This window comes from Megascapheus bottae, chromosome 18 (assembly GCF_031878675.1).
Source record: "Megascapheus bottae isolate mThoBot1 chromosome 18, mThoBot2.hap1, whole genome shotgun sequence".
Classification (NCBI taxonomy): Eukaryota; Metazoa; Chordata; class Mammalia; order Rodentia; family Geomyidae; genus Megascapheus; species Megascapheus bottae.
In genome coordinates, this window is record NC_143526.1 from 48500506 (window position 1) to 48527676 (window position 27171).

Here is a 27171-nt window from a genome sequence, read left to right on the forward strand (position 1 = left end):
TCAGGGATAGCAGGCAGGGTTATGGTTAGTGGGTTAGGGTTGGGATTGGGGTTAGGGGTTAGGAATTATGTTCGGGGTCGGGGTCAAAGTCAGGGTTCGAGAGTCAGGGATCAGGGTTCAAGGGTCACAGAGGGTTAGGGTCAGGTTAGGGTTTGGGGTCACAGTCCGGGGGTTAGGGTTAGGTTAGGGCTCAGAGTCAGGGGTCAGGGTTAGGGTGAGGGTTAGGGACCAATGGGAAAGACCGACCGGCAAGAACAGCGAGGAGGAGCGGCCGCGGGGCCCAGGGTCTGCGTACACGGAGCTGCTGCGCGCACCTCTGCCTCGTTGGAGTGATGCCGCTGGACTCGTGGTGGAGCGGGACCCGCAGCACCTGCTCCAGCATGCACACCAGGCGGCAAGGTGAGCGCCCTCTTCTTCAACCCCCGAGAGCTTCGGCTCAAGGCTAGCGCTCTACTGCAGCGCCACCTTTAGGCGGTGGAGCTGGGCTGGCCTTGCGCCCCGCCTCGGGACGGGGGAGGGCGGGGGGGGTACTCCTCCCCCGCCTCGGGACGGGGGAGGGCGGGGGGGGTACTCCTCCCCCGCCTCGGGACTGGGGGGACTCCTCCTGCGCACTGGCTGGCCTTGCACCCCGCCTCGGGACTGGGGGGACTCCTCCTGCAAACTGGCTGGCCTTGTGCCCCGCCACGGGGACTCCTCCTGCGCGGTCTGCGCGTTGCCCGGGACGTGGAGGGCTCTGGAAGCACCGCGCGCACTGTGATGGGGTCAATCTGGTTTCCCGGCTAGTTCCAGTTTACTATTTGGGAGTTCCGCAAGGTGATAGTACCTTTTGGGGGGGACATTTTGGGGATTGATCTCAAGGATCTTGCACTTGCTAAGCAAGTGATTTACCACGAGGCACCTCTAGGCATTTTGCTTTATTTGTTTCAGGTAGGGTCTCAAGCTTTTTGCCTAGGGGGCATGGATGGTGGAATTTGCCTGTTTCTTGCCTAACTGGGATTATAGGAATGTTCCACAATGTCCAGCTCCTACCTCATTCTTTTTTGCACCTTACAGCTGTGATGCGAGTTTAGAGTACTGAAGTTATGGGAAGATGAGTTTTCTGTAACTCTAAAATTTCAGGAATGTCTGATAAACCCAAGAAAGGAGCTAAGAGTGACTTGTTTGAAAACTCATATAGTAAATAGATGGGCTTTTCCACTTCATTTTGGGTTAAAAGTATCTTAGAAGTTAGGAGGAAATCCCGGGCCACACCTAAGCTCTTTCCCACTCCAGCTCTGGAGCTTTCTCTAGTTTTTATAGTGGTCCTAACAGCCGGCTGAGCCTCTCTCCTGCTTGGAGCTGAACCTTCGCTTTCCAGTGGAGCATGCTGCTCTGTGAGAGCAGGAGCTTTGTTTTCATTTGGAACCCATCCCTCCCTTTGTGTAGAGAAGGAAGCAGAGTGGACAGTTAAGGGCAGTCCTCCTGATTTAGTAGCTTATGTGGGTACTGTTTGCTGACTTGGATTCTGAAGACTTGTTTTTATTGTTAGGTAACAAACCAGAAGTATCCAAAGCTGAAAGAAGTAGGTGATGTCCTTGGGGGAGCAGCTGCCTGGGAGAATGTTGACTCTACTGCAGGTGAGAGGGAGTTCCTTTCTGTCACTCACTGTGGACACTCACAGCTTTGCTGTCAGTGCCAGTCCATGTCAGAGTCTATGCTGCTAAAAATGGGAAATGGAGTTTGCTACTTAAATTTTATTATAGAAAGAATGGTACAATATTAGAGTTGTACAGGCCTGGGGTAGACCTTGTATTAAAGGTTTTTCGTTTTGTCTCTTTATGTCTGGGTAATACTCAAGAGATGAGGATTTCATTTCTGCTCATTGTGGTAGAAGCACTCAGCAGGTGGTAGCTCTGATAATAGTAACAGTGATGAGTGATAAAGGTCAGGGTCTTCAAAAAAAAAAAAAGGCTTTCTATTTATTTTTGTGGTGCTGGGGATGGACTCCATTAGAACTTGTTCTGGTGAACTCATGCCTTGCCCAGGCCTCTGGCTTCTCTCCAAGTGTCATCAAGTTTTCAACTATACTTTGATGTTCATTCTGGGGCCTGGGGAAGGGCGTGAAGGCATGTGTGAGGAAGGGCAGCCTATGATTTCCTGCTTGTTAAGCTGGTACTTGTCAGAACACCTTTTGCCACAGCAGGTCCATCCTAAGTCTGTATCCTTATCTCTGAGTCTTCACTGAGCTTTCACAATGTCCTGTATAGGGCATGGGGGTTAGGGAGTGAGGGGATGTGTGACAGATGCTTATTTTTTCGTTATATACATTTTACATACATTTTTATCAGGCATTCCAAGGTATTTCAATTTGCATGGGTGAATTCCAGTGGTATTATGTTCACAGCTCTCCACAGGCTAGGTCAGCAACTCCACACTAAGCCCTCCATTTTATGCCTCAGAAGTGGGGTTTTGTCAAGTTTCTAATAAGAATCTTTGGAGGGAAGCAGAAGACATATATTAGCACTTTTCCTTCTCTGTCAGACCTTCCAGGTCTTGTTTATCTTTAACAAGGCCTTTTTGGTGCGTTGCCTTCCTCTGCCTGTGTGCACTCAGAGGAGAACATGTTCCCAGTGTCAGAAGACCAACTGCAGAGGGGCCAGGGGACTGGCCTAATGGTAGAGTGCTTGCCTAGTATACACAAAGCTCTGGGTTCAATTCTTTGGTACCACAAACAGAAAAAAGCCCTACCTCCAAGAATGCAGGACACTGTGGTGTCAGTTAAGTTGGGGTTGGGATGTAGGTTAAAGAATTAAGGTTGTTCGTTATCTGGGGTGGTGGTAGGGGTTAGAGTTGTTAAGGTTACTACTATTATGGTTAGTATGGTTTAAGTTAGGGTTCAGTATAGACTTGTTGATGTTAATAGTAGGGTCAGGATTTGTTTAGGGGACCATAATCTTAACATGTATCATAAGCCACCCACCAATCTTAGGCCTTATCCTAAACCATTTACTAACTCCAATCAGTAGCATAAGTGTGTTCCTAACACATTTCAGCAACCCCAACCCACCCCTCAAAGCTAGGGGAGGAGCAGTAGGCTTAAGGAATAGTGTTTTTAGTGTCAGTGGTGATGTTACATGGTTAGGGTTGTTAGGGCTACCGTGTTTAGGGTTGGTATGATTGAGGTTAGGGTTCAGGTGTAGGGTGGTTGATGTGAAGGGTAGAGTTAAGGTTGGGGGCTATTGAGGTTACTCAGCATGGGAGTTAGAATGAATTTTGTAGTCATGGTTCAGAAACAGGTTCGAGCAAGTAGTGGGTTTTCTGTTATCCTTACATAGCAGGTTAGTAAGTCAGGGTTAGTGTTAAGTGTTACAGAACGATAGGGAATTATGTTTAGTGAATGGGTTAATGTTACGGATCTGGTCATCGTTGTGGAAACGATTAGCATTTGGATTGTGGAACAGGTCAGGTTTAGGGTTGTGGCAGAGTATAGGGAATGTGGTAGACAAAATGTGAGGTTGGGGATGTCGTGGAGGAAAATGCTCTCATAAGGGTTCAGGAAAGGTTGAAGGTCAGGGAGCGTGTGAGGAAGAACTTTATGGGATGGGTTAGGGTTTTGGATATGTTCTGCAGTGGTCTTCAAAGTGTGTTAGGGATCAGGTGAGGAGCAGAGAACTTGTTAGGAAAGGGGTTATGTAGGTTCTGGGAGTGGGTTAGGATTGGACAAAGTGTGAGTTATGCAGTGACATATGGATCGGGGCTAGAAGATGGTCTAGGGTGAGGCATAAGATTGGTGGTGCATTACGGCAATTTGTTACAGTATGAGTTTGGGTTAGGGCACCTGTGAAGGTGTGAGTATGGTAGAGTTAGAGTGTATAGCAGGGTACATGTTAGGGAGCATGTTAAGATAATGTTTGGTGTATTGTACCTGTTTAGGGTTAGGGTAAGTGTTAGGGTTTAGTGTGCATGTTAGGGTATGCGTTGGGGTAGGTTTTGGGTACATGCTAGGGTACATGTAAGGGCACCTATGCGATTTAGAGTGTGTGTTCGGCTACTTGATTCTGTATGTACTTCATGTTTAGGGTATATGTTAGGGTACATGTTACAGCTATGGTATGTGCTAGGGAATATTAGGATTAAGATTCCTGTTAAGGGATAGGACACATATTAGAGTGTATGTTAGTGTACACTTGGGGGTACACGTTAGGGTGCCTGTAAGGGTGGTTTTAAGTACTGCTAGGATATTTGTACTTGTTAGGTAGGGTGGTACATGTTAATATTTAAAGTACATTTTAATGTTACGGTATATTGTGAGGTACATGATGAGGTATGGGTTAGGGTACATGTCAAAGGTGTGAGTATGGGCAAGAGTCAAGATGCATGATGGAGTGTATGTTAGGGAACATGTTAGGATACATATTAGGATTTGGGCAAGTTCTAGGGTATGTGTTACATTATGCATTTGGGGTACATGTTAGGTGCATATATAGTTTAGAGTATGTATTAGTGGTTAGGGTACATATCAAGATAGGTATTAAATTTAGGGTACATGTTAGGATATGTGTTAGTGCATTGGTTACATTTAGTACGTGTTGTTAGGGTATTGGTTAGTGTTGTGGTTTTGGTTAATATTAGGGCATGCTTGGGTATGTGTTGGGTTACATGTGGGTACATGTTAGGGTGCTTGTAAGGGTACCTAGTCTTAGAGTTCATGCTAAGGAACTATTTAGGATGTGGTTAGGGTACATGTTAAGGTATGCATTAATTTTAGGACATACGTTAGGGTATTGGTTAGGGTTAATGTTAGAGCATGTGTTTGGGTACATCGGGGGTACCTGTATATGTTAGGGTACTTATTACTGCATGTGTTACTGGTTAGGGTACATATTGGATACATGTTGAGGTCAGGGTATGTGTAAAGATATTAGGGGTTGGATTAGGGTTAGGATATTAGGGTTGCGTTAGGTACGAGTTAGGGTACATGTAAGGGTAATTATGGTTTACACTATATCTTAGGGTTCTCATTACCATATTTGTCAGTGTTTATAGAGCATGGGTTAGGGTATGTGTTAGAATATGTGTCAGGGTGTGTGATGGGGTACATGTTAGGGTATGTGTAAGAGTTAGGGTCATTGATAAGGTATCTTTGAAGGTTATGGCCTTTGTTAGGGTTAGGGCACATGTTAGGCTATGTGTTACAGTACATTAGGATACCTGTTAGGGTACATGTACAGGTACTTGTGTGAATAGAATGTTCGTTAGGATATGTTAAAGTGCGTGTTATAGCACATGTTAGGATTAAGGAACATGTTAGGGTATGCTAGAAGTACATGTTAGGATACTTGTTAGAATATGTATTTGTGGTTAGGGTCCATGTTAGGGTGTATATATTCGTGTCAGGTTTAGTTTTATGGTTAGAGTGTGTTAGGCTACATCCAGGGGGCATTAGAGAATACCTATTAGAGAATACCTTAGGTTCAATTGGAATACATGTTACAGTGCATGTAACAGTACATATATGGGTTTGATTTTGTGTTAGGGTATTTATTCGCATATGAGTTAGTGTTTTGAGTCCATGTTAGGAAACCTTAGGGCATGTTTGAGACACATGTTAGGGTACCTGTCATGGTACATACAGGAATTGCAGTACATGTTAGAGTACTTGTTAGGGCACATGTTAAGTTTTACAGTATGCATTTAGGGTACATTTTGGAGCATGTGTTAGGGTGATGGTTATGTTTTGAGTTAGGCAACATGTTGGGTTAGGCATCAGTAGAAGTTTAGGATACTTGTTAGGGTATATGTTGTTATAGTAAATCTTCAGGGCATATGTTAGAGTGTGTTAGGATACAAAAGGTGTGGATGTTTTGGTGTATGTAAGGGTTCCTGTATGGTTTAGAGGATGTGTTAGGATAGTTGTTACTGTATGTGTTGGTGATAAGGATACATGTTAGGATATGTATTAGGGTTAGAGTATGTTAGGGTACATGTTAGAGTATGTGTTAGAGTACATTGGGGGCTAAATGTTAGTGTGTATGTAAGAGATACTTGCTAGGTTTTGAGTACATGTTAGGGGTAAGGTGCATGTTAAGAGTTAGCCCTCTTCTCTGGTGGATGTGTACACAGTCATATCCTTCAGCTGTACTCAGTTTCACTTCCTTTCTTGATCTCCTGCCTTCCCCGAGGTCCTTTGCAGCCAGCTGGAACCTTTCTGTTGCCCCTCTTGAGATGCCGGCCATCCCACTTGCCCACTTAGTTGGTATTATCCTGTTTTCTGCTGATCGATTCTGCCTGCCAGCATTCTTACTTTAGTTAAAGTCCTATAGTTTGAGCTTTGTAAGAGGAACAGTGGTTTACAACTATATTTAAAATATTTATTGGATATTTTAATTTGCACATGAATTTATTTTAAGGAATCTAGTTTAATATTTCAATAATTTTGTACAATGTGGATGATCAGGCCAGGGTAACTGGCATTTCTATCACCTCAAGTATTGTTCTACTGCACTGGAAATATTAGCTGTTTTGAAATATGCCACTTACGCTGCTATAGAATGTTAGAAGCTATTGGATCTATCAGTGCCTTTTCCTCACTAATAATCAATCACTCCTCACCCTCTATGCTTTCCAGTCTCTGGTAACCTCTGTTCTGTCCTTTGGAGACATTAGTTTTTTCTTTTTAGCTTTTACATATAAATAGTACTTTAAGTATTTGTCTTTCTATACCTGACTTATTTCACTTAGTATTATGTCATCTAGAATTATCTACATTGCCACAGATGACAGGAGTTCATTATTGTGATCACTTAGTAATCTATTTCATTGTATATCCTTACTACATTGTCTTTATCTGTATCTTTGCTGAGTAACAATGTCAAAGCCCCATGTAGGGCTTTCATGTGTCAGTCCAAAGTCTTCATACCATGGGTAGCATGTATGTAGACGTTGTGTGACTTTCCATGTCTTCCAAAGGCAGGAACTGTATCGGGACTTGGTCGTCTGTAGGTGTATTCCAGGCAGCCCATGGTGTGGAGAGCAAGGACTCTGCCAGCAGCAGTAGTCTGGTGTGATAGACAGCCCTTATGATTGGCAGGGTTTGAGTGTGAGGAACATGGATACAACTCTGGTCTGGACCCTATGGCTAATGTTGGAAGTGGAGATACAGGGGTGGGAGGGTGGTTCAGTGTTGGGAAATGGCAGCTCATTCTGAGCAGGAACAAATGGAAATGTGAGGGTCTAAGGGCTGGTGTCCAGCCTGATGGTATTTCCAAATTTAGAGTTTTGTGCTCCAGCTCCTCACAGGGGCTACCCTCTCTGAGAGCCAACTCTTTGGGAATCAGAACTGAATGAAAGATGTTGTCCTTACCTCTCTGCTATATGTTTTCACAGAAGTTCCTCTGTCCCTGGCTCATGGAAACCCTTGCTGGTGGTAAAATTGTGGTGTCTTGAGTACCAGCCAGGCATCCTTGGCCTGGGGATTTTAGGGTGATTACTAATGGGCAAGGTGTTTGGGTTCCTGAGGAAGAATTGCCAGTCAATCCTGGCTGAGTCTTAGCATTGCCCAGGAGAACTTAACTGTTGGGAGCCAGAGTGGAATCAAACTGTACCTTGACTTGCATCAGATGATGGCTATATTGTCTTTCTTATTGCTTTCTGGCCCTCTTCTATGTAAATGACCTGAGAATTACCATATGAATGTAACACCTGGAGGTTCCCTGGGAGAGGAGGAGGGAAGAAGGGGGAGGGGAAAATAAACGCGGCAGTCTAGTCAGTCTTTGCCTGGACTGCGGACATCCTGGACCTAGTGTGTCTGTCTCTCTTCTTTTTCTTCCTAGTCCTTGTCCCCTATTTCAGGAACCCCAATCTGCGAACCCTGGTTTGCTGCCGGTTGGCCCCGGCATCTGGCGCCCGAACAGGGACCCTGAAAATCTGGGACGAAGGTGAAGGACCCCTCCCTGTGGTGAGTAACACATCGTAGGACTATTAAGAGAGTATAGTCAGGAGTAAAAATTATGGGTCAAGCTAATAGCCATGGGTTATTTCTACCGATCTTAACAGGCCTATTTGAAGCCCACGGAACGTGGGTGGAAGAGGGGGTGCTTCAGAGCTTCCTACAGTTTCTCAAGGAGGCATGCCCGAGGTCTATAGAGGAGGAATTCCAAAAAGCCTGGCAGCGGATAGGAAAAAGAATTCAAGATTATTATGATGTATATGGCCCCGAAAAGACCCCAGTAGAGGCTACTACTGTATGGAATTTAGTAAGTAAATACATAGATCCTCTACATGAAGATGCTGAACTTAATCTTGAATTAAGGGAACTTTATGAGTTAAAGGACCCTTCTGAAGAACCTGAGGCTGAGCCATATGCCGCAGCCCAAGAGAGTCTAAGTGAGATTTTGAAAAGGGAACAACAACCAGTAGATATTGAGTATCAGAATTCAGGTTTGAATATCAAGGAGGAAAGTTATGATGAGTCAATGGAGGGCCGAATGGCTACGATGGAGAAGAAGTTAGAAGAAATCCTACATTTTCTATCGAAAATGGGGACAGAGCAGAGAGCCCCCCCAGAAGTAGGAAAGAAATATGACCCTCAGGCCACTATGGTGTCTGATTCTAAACCTTACCCCTCACACCCACCGCCTCCGGCTGCAGCCTTACGGCCTCAATCCCTTTCTCAACCTTTAGGCAAGCCTAAAGGCCCTAGCAACAAGTCCCTTTTAACAGGCACTACAACCAGGCACAGTGAATCGCAATTAAACCTGACTCAGGCTGCTAGAGAGAGGGAAGGTATTTCAGGGCCTCGATGCTTCCCTAGTTTAGTTGATCATGATGAACAAGTATACCATCAACCTGTTCCTGTTAAACTATTACAGGATTTAAAAAATGCCTGCTCCCAATATGGGCCAACTGCCCCTTTTACTCAAGTAATATTGGAGGCCGCGTGTGCTGGTATTGCATGCCCAAATGACTGGAAGCGGCTTGCCAGAGCATGCCTTAGTGCGGGAGAGTACTTATTATGGGAGACAGAGTTCACTGCACAGTGTCGGGCTAAAATTGAAACAAATAGGTCTAAGAACCTGCCTTACACTGTTGATCAGTTGTTAGGAGAGGGAACCTATAAAAACACCAAAGATCAATTGGGTTATGCAAAGGAGGCCTATTTACAAATAAATGCTGCGGCGAGAGAGGCTTGGAAAAAGTTACGCAATTCCAATCGTACAAAAAATCTAGTAGAAGTTAAACAGGGACCAAATGAGCCTTATCTAGAATTTTTGTCTCGATTAATGGAGACTGCAGACCGCCTAGTACAAGATGAGAATGCAAGGGAGATTATAGTTAGACACATAGCCTATGAAAATGCCAACGCCGCCTGTCAGGCAGCTATCAGACCCCATAGGAATAAGGGAGGAATCACGGACTTTATTTCACTGTGTGCTGATATTGGACCCTCCCATGTACAAGGCCTTACTTTAGCCGCCGCTCCTCAAGGAAAGACTGTTAGTGAGTCTCTAAAATATAGAGGTCAGCGGCATTCTCGGGATGCTAGACCCCCAGGGCGTTGCTTCTCTTGTGGACAAATAGGACATTGGATGACGCAATGCCCACGCCAGGCCAGGCAAAAGAGAGAAAAATCACCTGGCACATGTCCACGCTGTGGTAAAGGGAGGCACTGGGCTAAAGATTGCAGGTCAAGAACAGATCGCAATGGCCGCCCGCTTTCGGGAAACTGGAGGAGGGGCCAGCCCCTGGCCCCGCAAAACCATGGGGCAGTCCCTCCCTCTTCTCGGCCACAAGTGCATCTTCTAACAACCCCCCAAGATCAGTCTCCGGCCTCCTCCGTGCCACCCCAGGAAGTGCAGGATTGGACCTCTGTTCCTCCACCTGCTCAGTATTGACCCCAGAGATGGGGACACAAGCTCTCCCCACGGGGGTCTTCGGCCCCCTTCCCCCGGGAGTGGCTGGATTGCTGTTAGGGCGAAGTAGCTCAGCCCTTAAAGGGATACAGATTACACCTGGCAAAATTGACCAGGATTTTACTGGAGAAATCAAAGTTATGGCCTCTGCCCCGAAACACGTGGTATCGATCCCAGCCGGTCAAAAATTAGCACAATTAATACTTGTGCCTTTACCTCCCGGGGAGACTGCTAATTCCCCATGTGGACAGAGAGGATTTAGATCTTCTGATATCTATTGGGTACAAAGCATAAAACAAGAGAGGCCTGAGATGACTATATTTATACAAGAAAAGCCCTTTAAAGGAATATTAGACACTGGAGCAGATGTGTCTGTGATATCTAAAAAACATTGGCCAGCCCAATGGCCCCTGACAACCTCTATGACTTCCCTACAGGGGGTTGGGCAAGCAACTGACCCACAGCAGAGCAGTGCGATCCTTGTTTGGAGAGATAAGGAAGGGCACTCTGGTCATTTTCAGCCATTTGTCTTGGATCATCTGCCAATTAATTTATGGGGTCGTGATATCATGGAAAAAATGGGAGTGTATATGTTTAGTCCTAGTGCTGCGGTCACTAAGCAGTTACTTGATCAAGGCCTCCTCCCCTTTAGGGGACTAGGCCGAGCAGCACAGGGGGAGCTAGAGCCACTCCAACCCCAGTCTCACCCTACGAGACAAGGATTGGGGTATCCCTTGACGGGAGCTGTCGTTTGCCCTCCCCCTCATGCTGATCCCATAAATTGGCTCTCTGAACAACCGGTATGGGTTGAACAGTGGCCTCTTTCACTAGAAAAGATCATTGCAGTACAGCAGCTGGTACAGGAACAGCTGGACTTGGGGCATGTGGCCCCTTCTAACTCTCCATGGAATTCTCCAATTTTTGTTATAAAGAAAAAGTCAGGTAAATGGAGGCTGTTACAGGATTTGAGAAAAATAAATGCCACAATGGAACTGATGGGGGCCCTACAGCCTGGCTTGCCTTCACCCATGGCAATCCCAAAGGATACTTATAAGATTATTATAGATTTGAAGGATTGTTTCTATACTATACCCCTGGCGCCTCAAGACTGTAAGCGCTTTGCCTTCAGTGTCCCCTCTGTTAATTTTAAAGAACCCATGAAGCGATATCACTGGCTTGTGCTCCCACAGGGCATGGCAAATAGCCCAACTTTATGTCAAAGTTTTGTAGCTAGAGCCATTTCTTCCACTCGTGAAAAATTTTCTTCTGTTTATATTGTTCATTATATGGATGACATCTTGTTGGCTTGTTCTGACCCTATCGTCGTACGACAAGCCTTTGGACAACTAAAGCAAGATCTGAGCCTCTTTGGCCTTATAATAGCAGCTGAAAAGGTTCAGGAACACCCCCCTTTTACATATCTAGGCCATATATTAGGCCCACACTATTTTAAAAGCCAAAAAATACAATTAAAAACTTCCCACTTAAGAACTCTTCATGATTTTCAGCAATTCTTAGGAGATATAAATTGGCTTCGGCCTTATCTAAAGCTCTCCACAGGAGAGTTAAAACCCCTTTTTGATCTCTTAAAAGGAGATACCAACCCTACATCCTTGCGTGAATTAAATCCTGACGCCAGGAGGGCCATCCAAATTGTAGAAAAGGCAATTTCCCAGCAACAAGTGACCTATTGTGACTATTCTAAACCATGGGGAGTTTATATTTTAGCTACTTCTCACTCCCCAACTGCTGTATTGTGGCAGGATGGCCCACTTTTATGGCTTTATCTACCATCAACACCCGGCAAAGTGCTGACCCCCTACTACGAATTGGTAGCTAATCTGATACACATGTGCCGAGTGGATTCCCGTAAATATTTAGGTCAGGAACCTCATTTTATCTGTGTCCCATATAATTTACAACAACAAGATTGGCTATTCGCCCATTGCAATTCTTGGGCCATTGCTTGGGCCAATTATACGGGAAAAATTTTGCATCACTACCCGTCTAACAAACTTCTCCAATTTGCTGCGTGTCATACGTTTCTATTTCCTTCCATAGTACAGGCCTCGCCTTTATCTTCTGCCGCTTTGGTATTTACAGATGGATCCTCAAATGGAACGGCTGCTCTGACCATTAATGGGAAAACTCAATCTTGGGTTACAGGTTTTTCCTCCGCCCAAGAGGTGGAATTAGAGGCTGTTTTACAAGCACTCGTCCTGTTACAAGACGAGCCCTTTAACTTATACTCAGACAGTCAATATGTAATTCGTGCTCTTCAAGTCATAGAAACTGTTCCCTTTATTGGAACTACTAACTCCAATATTCAGACCCAATTTCGCCAAATACAAACTTTGCTTTGTTCTCGCAACCACCCCTGTTTTTTTGGCTTTGTTCGAGCTCACACTAATCTTCCTGGCCCTTTAAGTGAGGGCAATGCAGTTACTGACTCCGCCACCAGAGTTTACTTAACTCAGGTTGAACTTGCTAAGCAGTCACATGCCATCCATCATCAAAACAGTCGAGCCTTGCGCCGACAGTTTAAATTATCTAGAGAAGCCGCGCGGCAAATAGTTAAGACTTGCTCCAACTGTGTCCCTTTTTCACCAGCCCCCCATTTAGGCATAAATCCACGAGGACTGCTTTCTAATCACATTTGGCAGATGGATGTCACGCATGTTCCATCATTTGGCCGATTAAAATATGTTCATGTTACTGTAGATACTTATTCTAATTTTATCTTGGCCACCCCCATTGCTGGGGAAGCCACTAAACATTGTATCTCTCACTGCATTCGATGCTTTGCTGAGATGGGGATTCCCTCGCAAATAAAAACAGATAATGGCCCTGGCTATGCAAGCCGAGCATTTCAATCCTTCTGCCATTCCTATAATATCACTCATATTACAGGCATTCCTTACAATCCTCAAGGTCAAGGCATCGTGGAGAGAGCTAATGGATTATTAAAACATCAAATTGCTAAAATACAGAAAGGAGAGTCATATCCCGCTACCCCTGTGAATATACTTAATCATGCTTTATTTGTTTTAAATTTTTTGAATTTGGATTCAAATAATTTATCTGCTGCTCAGCGATTCTGGGAAAAAAGAGCGCAGTGTCCTTTTGCCTTAGTAAAATGGAAGGATCCCCTAACTGGTGCTTGGCATGGACCCGATCCTGTTCTAACCTGGGGTCGAGGGCATGTATGTGTTTTTTCACAAGGAGAAAATGACGCCCGCTGGCTGCCTGAATGCTGCGTTCGGATCGTGGAGAGTGACAGTGGCCATCCAAGCAGTGACTCACTGGGCCTACACCCCCAACCCTCCAGTGGTGCATCCTGCGACGTGGGAAGGACCTGAGTTATTTGTGCATGTCAATCGGGACTGCTACTGATCCACTTGTTCCACACATTCATATGAGCTATGTTTCTCCTCCTTTTACTATTATGTAGGGACCTTTTAACATATTTATTGACTCTACACAATTTAATATGTGACATTATTTTGTCTTTACCAGCCCTCTTCTTAATAACCTTTTTTGTAAAAGATGCCCAGGTGAAAAGCAAAGGCCTCCAGAGGTAAGTAGAAGTCGGCCGACCCCCTTGTATGTCAGCGTTTTATTTTATTTTATTTTATTTTATTTTATTTTTGTTTGTTTGTTTGAAAAGGTGCACTGTGGGCCTAAAACAGAGGCCTGGGTGGTCAAGGGACGCCTTGACCCCCCCTCCCCTTCTGAGTTTCTTGTCAATAACAAGGCATACCTGAGAGTCCCACCAGCAAGACATGTCTAAATCTAAAAATAACTGTTTGGTGAAAACATTCATTTGAGCTCATGTTTTTTGTGTTAAGTGTATCTGATTGAGTCCAATTTTCTTGTTATATGTCAATGTCTGATTATTTAAAAGTCTCCGTTTGTCTTGTTCGTGTTACATATTTTTCCTTGTCCAGTTTTGTCTTTAAAATTGGTACCATTTCTAAGTATGGATCCTTATGGTTTTTCTGTGCGTACTCAAGCACACATCCTTGTTATTTATTTGAACATTTCTGGGCCTGTATGGCCCCTCCCAATCCGCTGCAGCTGAGGTGAGCAGAGGCCAGACAAAGCAGCTGCAGGCTTCGTTCAGTTTCCTTTTTCCTACAACCTGCTGAAGTGACAGTCTAGAGACACTTGGTGACAGGACACAGACTTGTCTTAGTTCTCCTAGGTTTAAGACTCCCACCCAACTTTCATCTGCAAAAAGTAATATGTCTGATATCAGAAACAAACTCTGGAAGAATAAATTTCAGCTAAGTTGCCTTGTTAGAAAGCTTTGTTTAAAAACAAAAACAACAACAACAACAACAAAAAACCTGGTTGTCACCTCCAAGAATAAGCTTTGCAAAAACAACAACAACAAAAACAACAAAAAACAACAACAACAAAAAAACCCTCATGGTACTAAAATTTCCGGAAAATGAACGGCCGATATTAATTTTGCGCGCTTTAAGATCTTTGAGTATGAATGTGTGTACGAATGGGTGTGAGTGAACATGTTCAAGGTTAAATTGTCAGCATGCTGTATAAAACAATGGTTGAGCTCATTTGAAACACAAAAGCAATTGGGTAAATCTAAGTCTAAACTTCAAGAAAATTAGTAGGTTTGAATGTTTCCTATGTCTCAAAGGATTATTGCATTGTCTTAAAGAAAAACTGGTAAATATTTTTCTAGATCCTGAAATCTGCATTTTATTGCAAGGCATACAACTGTTTACATTGTAAACATTGTATCCTGTTTAGCACAGAGATGTTAGGGAATTTGGGATTTATTACTTTAAGTTAAAGTTTGGAAACATGTATTAGAGATTTAAATGTGAAATTGTTCATTAACGTCAGAAATTTTGCCTGTCTGTCTTTTCTTGCAAATCTGATGGTAAAATGTGGATAATGTGATTAGTATTTTAAAGGAATGTTTAAAGGTTTATCTCCATGCTATTGGGTGTATTTAAAAAAAAAAAAAAAAAAAAAAAAGAGAGGAAACTAAGTCCAGACCTAGACTTTTGGTGCACTGATGTCTATAGTTCTTGCATTAGGGAAAAACTGTTATTTGAGTTTAAATTGTTGTTGGAGTTTAAGACAGTAATCTAAACTGCAAAAAAAAAAAAAAAAAAGCCCTTTTCTAAAAGGCAAGAGGAGTGACTTGAGCCCTAGGGGGCCTGAAGGCAGAAGGAGTTCTTTGTGCCCTTAAAGGTTTTTCAATTGCAAATAAAGGCTAAGGTGTTGATTGTTTAAGCCAGTATCAGCAAAAGTTTTAAGAACATTGGAAATGGGTTTCTAAACAATATTTGAAAGTGAAATTGTCTTAAATGTTTAAAGAAAGAGAAAAAAGGAAAATCAGGACTACCAAAGTAATTGCTTAATTGCTATTTCAGCTTACTCTTGTAAGTTACTTTATAGCAATCTCCAGAAGGCCCATGGAGAAGGACAGCAGATCCTCATTCAGATGTAAGTTTGGCCCTCACCAAGTTCCAGGTAAGATCATGCTTAGAGACTATTTCTGTATTGACCACCTTGTTGCTTCTAATTGGAGTAAAGTGGCCTTTTGTAGACTCATTGATCTGAAAGCCACAGTTTTGAGCCTGCCCGGGCAAAGCAAAGTCCCTGTGAGACTGTGGTGTCTAATCTGCCAGCAGGATGCTGGGACAGAGTTGCTTTGGAGCTCGAAGTGGCAGAGTGCTAGCTCTGAGCTGAAAAGCTGGGGGGAAGCACTCAAGCACCAAGCTCGGGACTCACAGTGGCAGGGCGCTAGCCTTGAGCTGGAGAGCTGAGAGACAGCGCCCAGACCCTGAGTTCAAATCCAGCAACCAACAAAGTGAAATGCCAATGGGATGTTTATCCCTGTGTGGAGAGACACTACCGGGACAGGAAAGCCTCTGCTTGGATGGCAGAGTTGGTGTCAGATCTTAGAGTCACTTGTGCTTGGCCATTCAAATTAATCAGAGCCGGGAGGTCATAGAATAGTTTGTAAGCATGCCTTACTAATGCCCGTGCCTTTCATAACTGGGCAGGAACTTGTCAATCTTCTGTGATAGTGGGTAGTTTAAAGTCCTAATTGAGTAAAATTTTTATTTTTTATTTTTGACACAAGCCACAAATTCAGGAAAAGTTTGTGGATCTGAGGCTTGTGTCTCTATTAATCTGTTTAGATCTGACAACTGAAGCATTGTTAAGGTTGCAGAAATTTAGTTCCCCAGACAATCAAGAAAAAGCCTTTGCAAATGGGTGCTAGGTAGGCTGCGCTGTTGTGGCCAAGGATGGTTTGTGCAGTTGTTGAATGTCAAGTATGATTTCTAGTTTGGAGTAGATTGTTGTTCCTGGTGTCTAATCCTTGCAACCCCTTGATAAAACAGGCTGGGCTTCTTAAGGTCCCTGGTCAAGCGTGGAGACGGCGCCCCTGAGTCAGCTTGAAGAAGTCACGGAAGTTGAATCTCCGCCCATCAAATCCCCATTGGACCAAGGGACCAAAGTCATTTTTGGAAAATGTGACAGGATAAATTAGGGGTATAGAAAAGAGTAAAAATTGCACTTGTGTTTCTTTTAAAATAAAAAACGGGGGACATGTTGGGAGCCAGAGTGGAATCAAACTGTACCTTGACTTGCATCAGATGATGGCTATATTGTCTTATTGCTTTCTGGCCCTATTCTATGTAAATGACCTGAGAATTACCATATGAATGTAACACCTGGAGGTTCCCTGGGAGAGGAGGAGGGAAGAAGGGGGAGGGGAAAATAAACGCGGCAGTCTAGTCAGTCTTTGCCTGGACTGCGGACATCCCGGACCTAGTGTGTCTGTCTCTCTTCTTTTTCTTCCTAGTCCTTGTCCCCTATTTCAGGAACCCCAATCTGCGAACCCTGGTTTGCTGCTGGTTGGCCCCGGCACTTAACGAGGCAGATGAAGACAGCAGCATGGAGAGAAAGAAGAGTGCAGCTAAGAGAACATCTCAGACCCTGGGACTACCCTCACGGTCAGGAGAGCCTCATTTCTTTGTTTCTCACTGTGCAGCAACATTTTTCTCACTGACAGTACTCTGAAGCCTCAGAGCCTGTGATTAGTAGGTCCTTGTCTCCTGTACTTCAATTTCTATGTCTGAAATGGAGCTGACAGTTTCTAGCCTAGCAGGTTGGAAGAACTGAGTGAATTAACCTGTGACATTGCTTTCAATGAATGTGTGGCAGACAGTAGCCATCCTGTTACCTGTGGGCAAATCCCTTTAGATGCAAGGTGCTCCTGCTGACTTGGGAGCTGGAATCTGATTTGGGAGCTGTACTTCCCCTTGCTTTTCACATTTTTAAAATTTAATTTAATTTTACATTTTTTATTAAATAATTTATTAACATTGATTTTTATGTATTTCAAATGACATATTTAATAAATAAGTATTCAAGAAGGGAGTCTATATACAATCAGTGGCACTTAGATTTTAGAACACAATTAAAATTAGGCTAAGGGTTTGTATGTCATAGATACATATTAATCTATGTAATACAACATTATGTCTATAGAGTCATAGTTATGTCTATGTAGTTGTGTTTATATTTCCAATACTGTGTCCATAGCATTGGGGATGCAAATATTGAGTCTTCGCTCTTGTACTGTTTGGATCTAATAGCCACATATTAAGCTTTTCACATTTTTATGTCTTCCTCTGATAGGCACCAAAGCCCTTTCCACAGGAATTTTGAGATCACCTGCATTCTCCCCTTTTTTCTTTTCTTTACTTTTTTCTTTCTTTTTTTACATTCTTCCCTTTTTCAAGGGCACATCTTTGAGAGCAGCTGAGCTTATGGCTGGGAGATTGGTTGCTAGTGTGTCAGGTTTGCTAATAATCCCTAAAGTTGTTTTTGGCTTTTCATCACTTGACTAGAAATGTTGCAGCAGGTGAACTTTCCTCACTCAGAGCTGTCCTGTTTGTTTGTTTTTTCCTTCCTCTCCCTCCCTTCCTTCCTTCCTTCCTTCCTTCCTTCCTTCCTTCCTTCCTTCCTTCCTTCCTTTCTTTCTTTCTTTTTTTTTGTGGGATATGGGGCTTGAACTCTGGGCCTGGGCACTGTCCCTGAGCTCTTCAGCTCAAGGCTACCGCCCTACCCTTGAGCCACAGCCCCCTTCCTGTTTTCTAGAGGTTAATTGGAGATAAGAGTCTCACTGTTTTTAGTGCCCAGGCTGGCTTTGAACCTTGACCTTCAGATCTCAGCCTCCCTAGTAGCGAGGATGACAGGTGTGAGCCACTGTGCCTGGCGTTCTTCCTCCCCATCTCTGTGGTGGGGACTCTTCCACTGGAGTTAGATACAGACAGGCTGACATTTCTCCTGTCTCAGAGCCCCAAGGACCCAGGAATCCCTCAGATAAGCATTCAGTAATTTTTTTTTGCCAGTCCTGGGTCTTGAACTCAGAGCCTGGGCACTGTTCTTGGGCTTTCTCAAGGTTAGAGCTCTACCACTTGAGCCACAGCACCACTTCCAACCTTATCTGTGTATGTGGTACTGAGGAATTGAACCCAGGACTTCATGCATGCTAAGCACGCACTCTACCACTAGGCCAAACTCCCAGCCCTAATGTTTGCTTTTTTAATTTTCTCTTTCTGTAAATGCTTGCACTACTTCTTTGCAGTTAATAATACTTTTTGTGATATCTGTTTTTGTCAAACTTACCTCATCAGTTCGCATTCCAAAGTTTCATACTTGATATCTTCTCTCCTAATTATTTAAAGGTTCCCTAGTGAATTCTTTGTATCTCAGAGAGAATTTCACATTTCATGGCTTTAGTAAGCTCTAGAAAAACATCTGATTTTTGATGAATTCTTTGTCTTTCCTTTGGCATTATTTCCTTGCTCCTTTCCAGGCCCAGTTGGTGTACTCAACATTGGAGAGACTTGTTGTCCTCACGCCCTGATTCAGGTATTCATTATGAACCTGGACTTCACAAAGATACTGAAGAGGTAAGACTTTTATTTGTGGTCATAAAATTGTGGATTAGTTTATTTTTTCATAGTGACCTGGACTTTCAGAGATTTCTGTCATAAATTGCCAGAATAGGGAAATACTTTCCTGCGTATTCTGGGCTACAAATTAGAATCACTTAAGGGCATGTGCGCACACACACACACACACACACACACGTGTGTGTGTGTGTGTGCATGCGTGCATGCGTGCGTCTGTCTGTCTGTCTTGGGGCTTGAACTCAGAGCCTGGGTGCTGCCCTTGAGTGTTTTTGGTGCTCAAGGTTCCTGCTCTATCTAGCTTTCTTGATAGTTAATTGTGCTAAGAATCTCACAGACTTTCCTGCCTGGGATTGACTGTGAACCACGATTCTCAGGTCTCAACCTGGCAGGAGTGTTTAAGAAATGTACAAATGCTTGGTGTCATCTTCAGTTATCTATGTTCAGGTGGCCTGGGTTGGGGTCTGGACATTTGCTCCTTTCCTTTCTCTTCCCCTCCCCCTTCTCTCCTTTTCTACTGCCTCAGTCTGCCAAGGCAGACATACCTTCTATGCCTAGCTGCTGGTACTTTAGAAACACTTGGTTGGGGATTTTAACCTACAGCTTTAATTTTCAGCACTGGTTTGATAAAAAGGGAGTTGGGACTAGAGCAATACTGCAGAAAGTCATTGAGATCAGTGTGTGTATGTGTATGCACAGACAAATTTCAGCAGTCTTTCTCTTTGGCCCTGACTTATCTCCTTTTCTCCACTTAATAAAGAAGTGAGGGATGCCCATAAGTAAATGAACCACTGCCCAAATACATTGTTATTCTTTTTTGTTGTCCTTTCTCTCCAGAACCTAACTTTGCTTTGTCAGCCTGAGTGCTTCAGGCTGGACTTATTGCTGCTTGCTATATATGTAGGCCCAGAATCTTCTGAAAAAGATTCTTTTTCTGGAATTTCTGAAAGGCCTTTATAAGTTCAAGTCACACTGGGCACATGGCCTAGTGGTAGAGTGCTTGCCTAGCATGCGTGAAGTCCTGGGTTCCATACACAGAAAAAGCTGGAAGTGGTACTGTGGCTCAAGTGGTAGAGAGCTAGCCTTTAGAAAGCCCGAGGACAGTGCCCAGGCCCTGAGTTCAAGATCCAGGACTGGAAAAAGAAAAAAAAAACCAAGTCATTGTAAAGAACTGGATATTCAAGGCAAATATTAATAAATAATGAGTTAATTTATTTTCTTCTCATTTTAACCTTTTTTTCCCCCTGGGTCATAGGGCTTGAACTTGGCCTGGGTGTTATCTCAGAGCTCTTCAGCTCAAGGCTACCGCCCCCTTGAGTCTTAGGTCCTTTTGTGCTTGGGCTGGCTTTGAACCTTGGTCCTTAGATCTCAGCCTCCTGAACAGCTAATATTACAGGCGTGAGCCACGTGCCCAGCCATTTCAACCTTTTTATTAGTGTATTTTCATTGTACAAAAAGGTGTCATTATGGCATTACCATACTTAATATACTTTGGTCAGATTTACCTCTTTTATTCCTTTTCTTATGCCCTCCCTCATTTTAAACAATAGCAGGCTTCCTTACTCTCTTTTCATACATTCACAGACACCAGTTTGCCTGGACTTGCCCTCCTTCACACTGTCCCTGCCCCCCTCTGCCTGTTCCCACTCTGCTGGTCCTGTTTTGCACTTTTCATCTCAGCTGCCAGTTTAACAGATCCTTCAGAGCATGTAGAGTGGATGGGTTGCAGACTTTGAGCCCTGTTCCATTCTGGTGTCATAAGTTTAAGAGGAACTGTCCAATTCAGGACCAAGAATACTTTTCGTGTCCTCAGCAGCTCATAGGTAGTACCTTTGGCAGAGTTAGGGAAAGAGAGTAAAAGTCAAGTGGTGAGTGTTGGTGCAGTCAGGGCGTCTGGTCCTGGGACAACTCCAGTGCCCTCACTACTGTGCTGTTACTTCTTTCTAACCAGTGTTTGTCCAGCATGACGCCGCTCAGCTTTACCTCACGTTCTGGAACCTAATTAAGGATCAAATACCTGATATGGACTTGGTAAGCGCCTGAAGCTGGAGCAGTCAGAGGACCCGTAGAAGTCTCTCCCCATTGTTTATGCCACGTGCAGTGAGGGTTCCTCAGAAACCCGGTGTTCTTCCCCCCAACCCACTGCACCCTTGTGTGCAGGGCAACCAGCGTGAGGGGCCAGGCAGTCTAACAGGTCTAGCTCTGGACACCAGCCTAACCTGTCCTTGGCTCCTTCTTACAGGTGGAGAAGCTGCAGTCCCTGTACACAATGCAGGTCAAGGATTCCTTGGTCTGCCACACCTGTAGTGGAGGGAGCAGTAGGACCAGCTGTATGCTGACCCTTCCTCTTCCCCTGTATGACATGGACTCAAAACCTCTGAAAACGCTGGTGAGACCTGGTGAATCTGCACACTCCACTTTGCCAGTGCCCTGTTGTTTGCGTCACTTCCCCTTGATATCAAAAACAATTCTGTTTCACTTGCATAGCTCTAGAGGGTCAATTTCATTGACCAGAAAAAGTTCTCTCTCCTATTTCTACTTTTCTTTTTTTTCTTTGCCAGTCCTGTGGCTTGAGCTCAGGGCCTGAGCATTGTCCTTGGGCTTTCTCAAGGCTAGCACTCTACCACTTGAGCCACAGCACCACTTCTGGCTTTTTTTTATGTATGTGGAGTGCTGAGGAATCGAACCCTGGTCTTCGTGCATGCTAGGCAAGCACTCTTACCACTAGGCCAAACTCCCAGCCCCGTATTTCTACTTTTCTTATACTGTTCTACTAACAAGGGCCCCTCCGGTTTTTTTTCCCTCTAATTCATGGAAGATCCTGGCACATGTAGCAGTAGAGGTGGGGGCTATGTAGAAGACTGCAGGGGAAAGTGGAAGCAAAGCTTGAACCCTCACCGTCGGGGGCGGGCTGCTTTCTTGATGGAAAGGGTCTGCTAACATTGCCTGTCCCTGTTCCCCTCCACCGGGCAGGAAGACACCCTGCGGTGTTTTTCCACCCTAGGGAGTTAGCCAACAAAAGCAAGTGGTTCTGTGATAACTGTGGATGAAGACACATGGAAACTAGGTACTCACACCTCAGATTCAAATACTTCCATTGTGGGTTTCCTGGCCAAGGCTTCTCAGACACCTTCAGTGCCCTTCACGATGTGTGGTGGGTGGGGTCTGGGTGGGGCTGGTGCCAGGATCCCTGGGCTTCCCATGCAGCTTCACCATGCATGGTGGGGTGGGGTCCAGGTGGGGCTGGTGCCAGGATCCCTGGGCTTCCCATGCAGCTTCACCATGCATGGTGGGGTGGGGTCCGGGTAGGGCTGGTGCCAGGATCCCTGGGCTTCCCATGCAGCTTCACCAAGAGTGGAAGGGCAGGGAGAATGTGGGGCCAGGTGGTGGTGGGTGGGTGGCGGGTGGGGTTTTCTCTCCAGTTTTAGACCAGCTCCCTATGACAGACGCCTGCTCCTAGGGTTTCAAGGGCCTGTGTGCAGCCCTGGGAAGCTCATGGCTTTTGTCTGAGATCTGCAGTGCTGTGTCAGTCAAGTGTCACTTGAGTCTTGGAGGAGCTGAACAGAGTCCCCGGTGGGAGCCTTTAGCCCTGCAGTGTGTGTCCTACACACCTCTTCCTGGGAAGAAGAGTAAACCACCAGCCCTGGCATTTCACAGTGATCTTTGCTTTTGCAGGTCTTGAAGATGATGCATTTGCCCCAAACTTTGACCATTCACCTTATGCGATTCTCCATTAGAAATTCTCAGACTGAGAAAATCTGCCACTCATTGCATTTCCCTCAGAACTTGGATCTCAGTCATGTTCTCCTGACTGAGCAACAAGACCTCAGTGAGGCCACGGAGCAGGTGAGGTAACCCCACCTTTCTGGATCCATCTCACCAGACAGGACTTCCTTCAGGCTCAGCTGCTGTAACCCCTCAGCTGTTAGATGGTACCTACTCAAGAATTCTCCAGGTCCAGGTTCTTACCAGCCAAGGCCAGTGATTGGGTCTCTTCCTGGCTTCCACTGTGGGGTGAGGTGAGCAGCTGTGCTGGGTGCACACTGGCTGAGGAAGGGCAGCGTCTCAAGCAGTGAGGTCTGCCTCCTCTGAGCACTGCGCTCATCTGAGAATGGATGCTGATTGCTGGCCAGGCCAGGGGAGTACCGAGGAAGACAGGTGGTCCTCAGGTTGTTGTGAGTCACAGGAGCGAAGGTGCATTTCAGGCAGAGTATTTGTTTATTTATTTATTTTACCAAGCATAGTGGCACTGCCTATAGTCTTTGCAGTTGGGAGTCACAGGCCAGAGGATCATTGGTTCAAGGCCAGCTTGGGTTACATGGTAAGACCTTGTCTCACAAGAGCAGAAAGAAAGCGGCCAGAAGTGTGGTGTGGAGAGTGCTGGCCCATCATGCACAGAGACCCTGGTTTGATTCCTTGGTTCCACCTCCAGAGAAAAGGCTGGAAGTGGTGCTGTGGCTCAAGTGGTAGAGCTCTAGCCTTGAGAAAACCCAAGGACAGTGCTCAGGCCCTGAGTTCAAACCCCAGGACTGGCAAAAGAAAAGAAGAGACCAAGATGAAACAAAGGCTCCAAAATTCCCTCCCTAAACCCTTCCTCAAACAAAACCAAACCCAAACCAAAACAAAACAAATTCCCTTTTTATCCATCCTTTTCTTGGGGGTTAAAACAGGTCTTTTCTTGGGGGGTTTCCACGTTCCTCAGGGGACAAAGATTGACCAATCCCTACTTACCGTATGCATGTATCCAATATAGAGGAAGCCATTATAGTTCTGGTTTATAAGGTTTCCTTTTAAGTAGCTATGAGATTCTCCAGGTCAAGGACTTTTCTCTAGGACCTTTGAAGTACCAGTGCCTAGCACAGAGCAGTAACAAATGCATGGCAAAACATGCTTCCTTCAAGACTAGGGCTGGGGAAGGCAGGATAAATCACTGAGAGCCTTGTCTCTTCCAGCCTGAAGGGCAGTAGCAACACTTTGCTGTGATCGCCCATGTTGGGATGGCCGACTTTGGTCGGTATACGCTTGTATACGGAATGCAGTGGATGGAAAATAGTTCTGCTTCAATGACTCCAGTGTTGGCTGGGTGAGGCTTATCATCCACATGTTCTCTTGTTCTGAATTAGCCATCGCTAGTAAATCCTCAGCACAGTTGAAGACAAAGTATGGCCTTCTATTTTGTGTGTAGGAGCTGGGGAGTTCTATGGTTCAAAGCTGTTCCTCTGTCTAGATTTATTGCTTTTTTTCTAGTCCTGGGGCTTGAACTCAGGGCCTGGTTGCTATCCCTAATCCTCTTTGTGTTCAAGGTTAGCACTATAGCACTTGAGCCACAGTGCCATTTCCAGCTTCTTCTGAGTAGTGTGTTAGAGTCCCACTGACTTTCCTGCTTGGGTTGGCTTTGAACCACAGCCTCCTGAGTAGCTAGGATTACAGGCCTGAGCCACCAGTGCCCAGCTGGTTTATTGCTAAGAGTCTGCTTGCTTCAGTGTTTAGGTTTCTGGCCCAGTGGGTCCAGTGCCTTGATGTTTTATGCTGTATAGGAAACGTATGAAACCAGAAATTAGAAAGATGCAAGATAAAACTCTGGGGGAATGAGGACATTACAGAGGGCATTGATATACAGGGCATCGTGTCACCAGCTGTCATCACAGTGGGCTTCTTTATAGGAGTCTAATGGGCAGATTGCAGAGCCCTGAATTCCCTGAATACTTCCTAGCTACCAACTAGCTGCTGCTGTCATCTGTGTGTGTTCGTCCAGGTGTCCTGGGAAGACATCCAGTGCACGTATGGGAGTCATCCCTCCTGCTGGTAAGAGAAGCACATGCATGACGGGGTGCATTGGGTTCTCAGAGCTTTATGAAAGTTGCATGGCTGAATTATTGCCTTTCTTCTGAGCATTCCCTAGTTACTAAACCACTCTGTCCACCATTCAACATTCATCCCATTGCACCATACTTCTCAGAGAATAAAGGCTCCAGTAGTGCTCAGGTAGAAGTATCTTCTATAACCATACACATGTGGTTTCTGGCCTCTGTTACCTCGTCCTAATTTAACCTCTGAGCAAACGCCTACTCGTGCTTTCATAAGCATGGCCTTCTCTACTGTGCAAAGCCTTTACAGATGCACTCAAGCAGATTGTTAAGAAATCTTATTTTTTTTGCTTTCATTGCTTCTTGAGCATGCCTCCTTTATTATTTCCAAAATTTTTTAAAAAATTATATGACTCCCCCCCCCTCATTAGACCATGTACTCTTTTTTTTTTAATTTTTGGTGCTGGTTCTGAGGTTTGAAGTCAGTCCTGGGCATTGTCCCTGAGCTTTTAAGCTCATGCTAGCTCTCTACCACACGTCCTGCTTTTGGGTGGGTAATTGGAGATGAGGGCATTAAAGACTTTCTTGCTTTGCTGGCTTTGAACATAAATTCTTAGGTCCAAGCTTCCTGAATAACTAAGATTACAAGTATGAGCCATGGTGCCTAGAAGACCAGGGGACAGGACCACTCTTCTCATCTTTCCAAGTCTGGCATAGCAGCATGCACTCACTAAGCATCAAGACATACTTTTAATGGCTACGGAGGTGAAACTAGAGAGAAAAGTTGAAGAAAGTTAAGGCAGAGAGGTTTTATGTGTGCCCATGGTGGCACCGGCGGTGGTACTGGAGGACATACTCAGCCACAGAAGGAGGCTTGATTAATTCAAAATTAATGGATTAGGTGGTGTTTATGTTTGATGCTCTCCTCTAACCTACTTTTCCTGTTATTCTTTCATTTGTCCTGAGCATTTCTCTTAGGTACCTGTTCTTAGCCCATTTTGGCTCATTGACTCCTCTGTGATTTAGAACAGGGGTTAGCACACTTTACATGACCATGGCTAGAGAGAAGGAACTTCAGAGTTTGTGGGGCACAGTTTTTGTAGCTGTTACTCGCTTTGGCCTTGTAACACATCACTCCTTTGGCCTTGTAACACATCGGATGCCATACACAGTACAGAAATGCGTAAATGAATATAATTGGCTGTGTTCCAATAAAAGTTGTTTTCCAAAAACAGGGTTGGAGTTGGCTTATACTTCCACTCTCATAATTTGCATGTCCCTGATTTATTATTTTATTTATATATTTATTTGTTTATTTTTGCCAGTTTAGGGGCTTGAACTGAGGGCCTGGGCACTGCCCTTGCACTTTCTCAAGACTAGGGCTCTACCACTTGAGCCACAGCGCCACTTCCAGCTTTTTCTGTGTATGTGGTACCGAGGAATCGAACCCAGGGCTTTATGCATGCTAGGGAAGCACTCTGCCACTAGGCCACACTCCAGGCCCCTTATTTTATCTTATTTATTTAATTTGCTGGTCATGGGTCTTGAACTCAGGGCCTGGGTGCTATCCCTGAGCTTCTTTGTACTCAAGACTAGAGCTCTACCACTTGAACCACAGTGCTACTTCTGGCTTTTTCTGAGTAGTTTATTGCAGATTAGAGTCTCACAGATTTTTCTGTCCAGGCTGGCTTAAAACTCTGATCCTCAGGTGTGAGCCATCTAGCATCAGGCTGGCTGTGATTTGTGCTAACTAACAAGAGCGTAGAAGTGACTATTCCAGGTCACTGTTCTCTCCTTGATGAGATGGATGGTAGGTGATGGGTAGATGAAGATTTGCCAACTCACAAGCGCGTAGAAGTGACTTTCCCAAGTCACTGTTTTCTCCTTGATGAGATGGATGGTAGGTGATGGGTAGATGAAGATTTGCCAACTCACAAGAGCATAGAAGTGACTATTCCAGGTCACTGTTCTCTTCTTGATGAGATGGATGGTAGGTGATGGGTAGATGAAGATTTGCCAACTCACAAGGGCATAGAAGTGACTTTCTCAAGTCACTGTTTTCTCCTTGATGAGATGGGTGGTAGGTGATTGGATGAAGACGTGCTCCGCTAGCCTGGAAGCTTGCTGACCCTCGTTCCTGCTGTCCTTTTGCCGCAGATGTTTAATTTTACTATGCTCATAAATCTCTCTTTTTAGGCGGGAAACTGCATATCTTCTGGTTTATACGAAGAGTGGAGGCTAATGGAAATACTGCAGACTTTCAGAGACTGATACATTCATTTCCTTTTCTGTCCTGGGATCTGCTAAGTCTTCTAGGAGATTCTACAATAAAGAAAAAAATAATTTAAACAATTACATCATAATTTAAATCAAGTTATAACCACGAGTGACTGCTGATGTGATTTGAAGGAGGGTTGTCTCTCAAGGTCATGTGACAGGAGCCTGGTCCCTTGTATAGCAGTGTTGTGGGGCATAATCTTGTGAGCGGTGAGGCTTGTGCAGGGC

The 27171-nt window shown here is 44.7% G+C and overlaps 1 pseudogene; it reads left to right on the plus strand.

Annotated features, from left to right (window-relative positions):
* Nucleotides 1–332: 332 nt before the first annotated feature.
* LOC150050727 (ubl carboxyl-terminal hydrolase 18-like) lies at nucleotides 333–27002 on the plus strand (annotated as a pseudogene).
* The last annotated feature ends 169 nt before the right edge of the window (nucleotides 27003–27171 follow it).